Here is a 9,117-nt window from a genome sequence, read left to right as displayed (position 1 = left end):
TTATAGAATGTATTTAATTTAATGACAGAATACATATTGTATTAGGACTTTTTTATATAAGTTTTTGAATATTTCACTCTCGCTTGACGGGTTCATTCCCCGGGTTTAACTGTATTGTCCGCGATTTCGCATGAATCTACATATTATATTAAACACTTATACAATAAATAAATATCTTAATATCAATAATTGTAACTACATATGTACCTACTGGTAAATAACGGCCGGACGGGGTCACCGGACGGGAAACCTAAAAAGTTTTTTTATATTTTATCATCCACATATTTTTTTTTTTAATATTTTAAGTTATACAGATATTAAATTTTAAGATTTAAAAGTGGACAATAAAGGGGTTTGAATAATTTTGGAAAGAGGGGGGGTTTGCGTGACCTACGATTTTTTAACTCCGGAGTTAACTCCGGGGCCCCAGGAGGACAGTGATCGAAATAAAGGTGCTGATTTGGTAACTACGTTAAAGTCTCTCATATTTTATGTCTAGGTACTTAATAGTTAATATGTATGTATTACCTATGATTATATTATACCTACTTATAAATTATAGTAGGTATAACTGTCCATCTAGTGTCTACTTATATATTTTAAATTAAATTCATATGTATTTTTTTTAATTATCTGCTTCAAAATCATTTAGAGTAAAATTGTGGCTTTCATTTGTAAAAAAACAAGGTTTTACCGCCATAGGAACTTTTTATACATGGTATAAAAATCATAAGTATTTGAAAAAAAATTGTCGAAATAAGAATTTGAATAAATTTACAACCATGAAAAAATGTGATTAAGCACGTTCGGTCAATAACTCTATATATAAATACTTAAAGTAATAGGTAAAATGTTTTTAACGGAGATATCACATAAAATTACACTGTTGTTTTTTTATACAGGCACCTCTGGTACTTATTATCAAATATGTAGGTATAATATAATATTAAAAATTTAGCTCAGATATGACGTAAACTACAGATACCTATAGTAAATCTAATCTTTGGTTAGAATGACAAAAAATAAAAGTGTCCCACCAAATTCTTCAAGCTAATAGTGGGGTACCTATCAATTTATCATAATATTATAAAGCCTCGCATGACGCTGTGGATAGCTGTCAGTTTCACGGGTCATTCTTCAACACCCTTAACCAACGGAAAAAAACTACAAGCTCACTAAAGATGATGAACGTAAAACATTTTATAATTTTCCTCGTATTTTACACTTTTGGAACTTGGAGTTGTTCAGAATATGTTCCGTTATCTACCGCTTGTAACAGGTAAAATTGGTCTTGAATTATATTTTTGTTGTTTTTTAATTCCGTTAATTGCGTTCTTTTGGTACAAATTCACATATCGTTGGTAAGATGCCAAAATAATATTGTGATTTTATCATTTTTTTTGGTGGTATAAGTACATATAATTTAATATTCTATTTTTTTTAAAGTAATTATTTTGTTTTTTTTTACAATTTAAATGGCACTTGTTAGAAATGGAAATTATAATTGTTTTCGCCATGGACATGGTACTAACCGAGTTTTTTCATCAGGACATATTAATAATATTGTTAATTTAAATAATACTTGAATTACCTAGTTAATGATATAAATAATTACAGTTTACTTAAGACAAATTAATTTGATACATAAAATTAAATAAATGTATAGTTGTTAAATCATTATAAAACCAAAAAAAAAAAATTAGAATTTTTTATAAAATATATTTTAAAAATTTTTTTTTTTGTGAAATAAAACCTGTCTTAAAGATATTCTATGACAATAAAAGATATCACATGTTTAAATGTAAAAATTATAAATATTTATCATTAATAAGCTATCAGTAATAAGTTTATAATAGTTTATATAATTTGTATTCAAAAATAATTTATTGCCAAACTCTGGAAAACAATTTTTTTATTTTATTTTACTAATACCTGAATAGAAGTGTAATAATAACAAATAAAAATAAAAATCATATTTCACTCTTAAGGCTGTATTGGAACAGACAATTTGGAATATTAGCATTTTATTATATGTATATGGAATAGGTATCTATAAATAATTAGACGTTAATGTGATAGAGCTAGGTTACCTATGATTACAACTTAATATAATATATATTATATAATTGAAAAATTATATTTGTTTTTTTAATACATTTTTTAAGAATAATTCTGATTTTAAGGCTTGTGAAATTAAAAAATATTTTTTCTCCATGGGTAATTTAGAAAAAAACTAATAATAATCATAGGTACATAAATGTAGAATAGTAATTGGACATCACGGGAAGTACATAAACATAAAATAAGATATCAACTTCGACAAAAGTTTCAGAATACAATTAGCTAAGGTTTTTAATACAATATATTTTAAAATGTTCGCCACTATTCTTTATGTTTTTATTATAGGTTAGGTCTATAGTATAACAATTAAAATTATATTACAGCAATACATCGTTATGTGTTTTATATGATATTGTATTTTATTTAAGGTGTTCCAATAAAGTCGTTCAAAAAAATATCGTAGGTAATAAACAATATGTGCAAATTGTACACAATTTTACTTAACCATATTATTTAAGTCAGGAACTTATATTTAAAAACACGTCACGATTAAGTTCTTGAAGTTAATGTCAGTCAACCTTAAGATTTTTACAGAATTAAAATTGGCCAGGTCAAAGACTCACACTTTTTTATCACAGCGGACGCAAATTTTTTATTAAAACGTTATTTGGTATACGGCCATATTTTTATTTTTAATGGGTTTGCAAGAACTGATACTGGTCGCGACCGGGAAATGCAGCGCACAGCAGTCAAGTAAAAAAACATTTTTATAATAATTGTATTAAAAAATACAGATAAATGAATAAAAATGTGTATTATTTTAATTCTAAATATTTTAATACCTATATTAATTATTAAATGAACGATTATTACCTAATGAAATATAAAATAAATAATTTATTTGTTTTTAATTATATATAAAATAATATAATGACTATCAAAGGTTTACTAAAATAGTATTAAATTAGTAGTTATAAATAAATAAGTAACAGTTAGCTTGAAATTAATCTAATGATTTTTTTAATTCCATTGTGTACCTAAAGTTAAATGATATACCTACGTAAAAGTTTCAAGTCCTCACGATTATTATTTTTGAATAACAATAAATAATTAGTAATTCTTCATTTAAAAATCAAGTTTTATCATAATTTTAAATTTAATGTCTAAAAAATAAAATTGTTATAAAATGTTTAGTTAGATTTTTGGGTTTCATTTATGAGGAAATCCGTATTCAATTTTAATGTCTTACCTACACAAATTAAGTTTGAATACATTAATTATAACAACAAAATAATTATATTTTTTTTGAAATATTGACAAATTTCTTTATAATTTAATCTTTAGTCGCTCATAACAAAATAAATTAAATTCTACTCGTTTAATATTTAAAACAAAATTTAAAATTTGAATGGTGTATTATCATTCAGCATTTAAGCTAAATGATTGAAATGTATTAATAATGAGTAATTTTATAAAAAAAAATTATGTCCAATGTCATATAGGGCCATTCCTCGGAGTCACGGAGTGTGTTGTAGAATATCCCGTGTGCACATTATAGAATAATAATAAAATTGTACAACATATAAATATTTTATGACCTGTTATTATCATTATTGTGGTGAATGATGATAGCATAAATTACGATTTTACATTTTACTTTTTCCGTTATAATCATGCGCGATTATAGATAGTACCTACCTATTTATCTATAGTATAAATATATCATAATATGCCATATACTATTGCAGTGATCCATAATATTAGATACACTCCTATACTCTATATTATATGGGTTTATATCATATTATTATCTTTAGCGTATTTAGTTGTCACTTGTCACTGATTTTTTGAATGATAATGCACCCAAACAAAAGAATACAGAGGAACTTGAATGTTTAAGATAAATAAAATATGTTTTAGAGGGTGATATATTGGGTATATTTTAATTATTTATCAGGCGTGCTTTTGGGGAATTTTTTTCAGATACATATAGTTAAGTACGAGTAATAATAAAATAATAATTGAAATAAATAATATAATGTTATAAACAAATAACATGCATAAATAAAAAAACTTTTTGAACATGTTCTCTTACATTTCAGGTGGTCTACAGCCTTCACAGCCATACCCATAAGTACATAAATGCTATATTGAGCTAAATTTTACAGATATTTTTTATTAAACAAAATACACTTCTCTTTTTGAAAGTTTTTGTACTACATGTATAATATTCCTCTTTATATTATTATTTGAGGTGGTTACCAACATAAAAAAAATAAAATGTAAAAACAAATAGATTTATTAGTTTAATTTTTAAACTATATGATTTATGAGAGGTAATTTAAAATTCAGCAATAAATAGGTTTTGGAAAATACGACATTGTCAATAAATCTAAACGCGTGTATATGACCATACTAATATTATTTTAAATTAATATATAATTTTATAAGTTAAGAATATTTATTTTATAATCTCAGAACTACAGTACACATAGAGATTTATCCTCAGAATCTATTTTCTCTTTATTAATTAATAAACTATTTACAAACATAATATTAGATAATTTGCATAATGCGATAACGATGTTTATTAATATCTTAGCTATCACATAATTGAAATGAAAAAATTGGGTGTAGGTACCTACTAAGTTTATGTCGAACATAAAATAGATAAGCTTTAATCTGACCAAAATATATCGAGAAAAAAAATCGTGATTTCAGTTAATTAGATATCTTAATAATTATCCTTACTTTTATGCAAGAGTTTTGTATATATTTTTACATCTATTAAATTGAAAAATCAAATATCTGATAAAACCTTTAATGAAAATATGTGTACTTGTAAGTTCTATTTATAGTTTATGTTTGATACCTTTAAACTTAAACTTTAAGAAGAATTATCTTCAAAAATAACACAATATGTCTTACATAAAAAAAAAGTAGATAATAGTTTCAAAAAAGAAATTTACATTTAGTTACAGTGAATATTATTAATATAAAATGAATAGTAGTGATTAATTAAAAACAGTTGAATTTAATTGCATGAGTTATATTAATATAATATGTTTGTTTCAGTCAAATTTACTGTAACGGAACATTTCTGCATACCGTACAAATGTCTAGAATATACAATGATTCTAAGACTTTTGTGGACATGAAAACGAAATGCCTCCTTGATCATATTACAAATTTCTTGAACACCACAGAGTGGAAAAATAATCCAAACAATGACACACTGATTGGTTTCATCACCAAATGTTTCGATAAAGAAGGTTCTGAATTTGAAAAATGGATTCCTACTGATTGGAATTGTAAACCAAAATTCCTTGAAAGCATTAAGGATACGCATTTAAGTGCTTGGGCATCTGGAATAAATGATATATGGAAAGATCTAGGAAGAACGATCAAAGATGACGTACGCTTAAATCCCACGAACTATTCATTAATTTACGTCCCAAATCCCATTATAATACCTAGCTGGTGGTAGGTTCCGTGAAATTTACTATTGGGATTCATTCTGGATTATTAGAGGTTTATTGATATGCGAAATGAATTTGACGGCTAAAGGAATGATTAGTAATTATATCTCAATGCTAAAAACTTATGGATACGTTCCGAATGGAGGCAGAATTTATTATGGTAAGCGGTCACAACCACCTATGCTCACCCCCATGGTAAAAAGTTATCTAGATGCGACTAACGATATACAATTCGTTATTGACAATATTCAACATTTGGAAGTTGAGTTCAAATATTGGATAACTCAGCACAATGTAACAATTAATAAACATGGAAAAAATTACACGCTTGCAGTTTATAAGGATTCGTCCACAGGACCACGACCCGAATCATACAGGTAAATTCAGTTTTGTCTTTCATAGATGTTATCTCAAATTTAATTTATGGGCTTATAAATATTTATTTATGTTACTGATAATTTCTGCTTAAACACTAGCATGGGTGGAATTAATAGTTCACGTTTTGTTATAATTTCACATTTTTCTATGGCACGGGCATCTTTATATTAGAATATAAATTTTATATATATTTGAGTTATTGGTAAATATCTACATTTCAAATGTTTATAATTTCAAAATATGTTCTGTATTATAACAGGGAAGACATTGAGGCAGCAAAACACCTTTAAACTGTAAGTGAAAAAGAAAACTTTTACTCTGAGATCGAGGCAGCAGCGGAATCTGGTTGGGACTTTTCGAGCCGTTTGTTCATCCTAAATGGAACAAATTAAGGTAAATAACTTACTAGTTTTTGTATTTATTATATATATTTCCAACGACGCTTAAAACCGTTCACAATGAATTGTGCTTTCTGCGTTTGCTTAATAATCGGTAAAAAAAGTTTTTTCTGTTACTGTAATTGTAATAATAAAATAAAACCGCCATTTATTTTAAAACAATAGATTTGGGCTCAGCGTACTTACTAGTTACTTCTTTGTATTTATAATTCTACCGGACATTTTTCCTTGTATCTATAGCTCAAGTGAATATTATGAGGTATAAATTGTTTTTATTTCTTACAATCATTAATATTATTTTACAAAATACACTTTTATTTTATAAGCCTATATTTTGCTTTTTGCTGCCTACCTATACCACGCGTGTGCCGGAAAATGTGTAGGTAGTATATAACAATATATTAATTATATAGTTAGGTACCTGTAGAATAAAATCTATAGTTTGAAAAATTATTCGCAAAACTTACCTACTATTAAATAGTGATTTATGTTCAAAAAAATTTCAGTTTTGTTATTTTCTTAAAAAATACTTACCTGGTATCCTCATTATGACACTTAACAAACAAATTAACTTCCGAACATTTCTCAAATCACCTTTAATGTATAGTTCTGAACAAATATGTTATATAATATTATATCGTTATCTATTTCATATAGTTACAAAATTGATTAGAGCCTTTGTATATATAGCTCTCCTTATACATATTACTTAATATTATAACTATTTAATAAATTTAATCCAAGCTAGTTCACATAAAAAATCCTTATAGACTTGCATGTAGTGTTAAATTCATTAATTCATTCGGAATACTTAACAAATACCTAAATATTATAAATAAAAAATTAATGTTGGATTTATAATTATTAATTACATATTTACATTACTTTTACAGAAATATATATATTTAAAATTGTTGATTAGGTGGGTATTATAAATAGAAATCTAAATCCATTTGTATAAAATAATGATATTTTTGGTATGTCAACTATAGTTTAAAAAATATTGAACCAATAGTGTAAGTTGTTACATATTATAACCTATAGGCTAGACATAAACGAGTTAAAAATTAAAATTAAGTTAAAATATTAAGTTAATAGTAATTAAGTTAAATAATTCGTTAATTTTTTTTGTAACTAATTTTTAACTTAACTGTTGTATTCTTAACTAATTTAACGTGTTAAGTTCGAGCTAATTTTATACAGATTTATTTAAAATTATGTTGCGGTATGAAATATTAGATAGGTATTATAATTCATAAAAATGTCCAAGAATATTATTGATTTGTGCAGATTAATGATTATATTCTGTTGATATATAATAGGTATTACTATATATTAGGTATGTATAGTATAATATAGTTGTATGGGTAGTTTAATATACAATACAAGTTATATAATACTGCAGGGTAGTGACTATTAAGTGAGTGTTACTAATTTACGAATCACGATTAGTCTAATCGGATTAGGTGTATTATGCCCTAGCTGGTTCACGTGACAGACAAAATAGGTAGCTTGTAATTTTGCAATATAATATAATTATATTATAGTAACTAGTAAGTTATTTACCTTTATTTGTTCCATTTAGGATGAACCAACGGCTCGAAAAGTCCCAACCAGATTCCGCTGCAGCCTTGATCTCAGAGTAAAAGTTTTCTTTTTCACTTACAGTTTGAAGGTGTTTTGCTGCTTCAATGTCTTCCCTGTTATAATACAGAACATATTTTCTTGTAATTACATCTGCAAACTTATTTAAATAAATCATATTGTCGTTGGTTATCGAGTATACTAATTCACCAAATGTTTTGACAGTACCGAGTGGATCTTCCTGGGCAAATGGGACTTAGTTCTGGAGAGTATCCAATCCAGAATGGATTCGGGTGGACCAATGGAATCATTCTAGAATTTCTCAAAATATACCAATCCACGGCTTCGATTGACAACTGGGAGATAACAGCCAAAACCTGTTATGACGAATACAAGAAACTAATAATTTTAAAGAATAATAATGATAAAAAGGTGGATAAGAGGATGTCGCTCTGCTGTACAGAAGGTTACAAGTGGGTCACTGTAATGGATGGTGTTAAATTTGAATTTAATGATATAATATCATTGTATAAGAAAAACGATTCTGAGCGAAAACGGTCAGTCAGCCTATGATTTTTCCAAGTATATTTGATGATATTATTGTGAATAAAGTAATTTATATATAACCTATTTACCTGGAGCCTTGTTTTAAATTTTCAATCCTTAGCCATAAAAGTTTAAAATTTATGAATTTTTAACCACAAAATAATTAATAAATTATAAATTTGATAAATGTTGTCAAAATTTGAACTTTAAATGCTTATAAAAAAAAATTGTGCATATGTATTTTTAATATTTTTCAACTGCTATTAGAACGATATATCAGGAGCCTTATATTAAATTTTCACGCTTTTTTACCCAACAAATAAAAATTTATTGATATTTATAGAAAAAAAAACTAAAAAAATTGAAAACTGACAATGTCCGTAAACACCTCAAAAAGAGTCAAAATATTTTCAACATATTATGGTGTATAGAAAATGCTAATATAAACATTCAGTGAAATTTTCAAGTATCTACAGTCATTCGTTTTTTAATTACAATAAAATAAGAAAATTGTTACATGAGAAATCGAGTAAATATCAAATGTTGTAAAAATATAAATTTCAGACGCTCATAAAAATTTAATTTAAGTTTCTTCTAGACATTTTTTTTTTGATAAAGGTTGACAAACTTATGAGTAATCTTATATTACATTTTCAAATCTTAAATTTAAA

The 9,117-nt window shown here is 25.7% G+C and overlaps 1 pseudogene; it reads left to right on the top strand.

The window, feature by feature from the left end:
* The first annotated feature begins 416 nt into the window (after positions 1-416).
* On the top strand, positions 417-8,366 carry LOC132935468 (trehalase-like; annotated as a pseudogene).
* The last annotated feature ends 751 nt before the right edge of the window (positions 8,367-9,117 follow it).

This window comes from Metopolophium dirhodum, chromosome 1 (assembly GCF_019925205.1).
Source record: "Metopolophium dirhodum isolate CAU chromosome 1, ASM1992520v1, whole genome shotgun sequence".
Classification (NCBI taxonomy): domain Eukaryota; kingdom Metazoa; phylum Arthropoda; class Insecta; order Hemiptera; family Aphididae; genus Metopolophium; species Metopolophium dirhodum.
The sequence above is the reverse complement of the archived record's forward strand: the minus strand, read 5'-3'. Positions and strand labels throughout refer to the sequence as shown.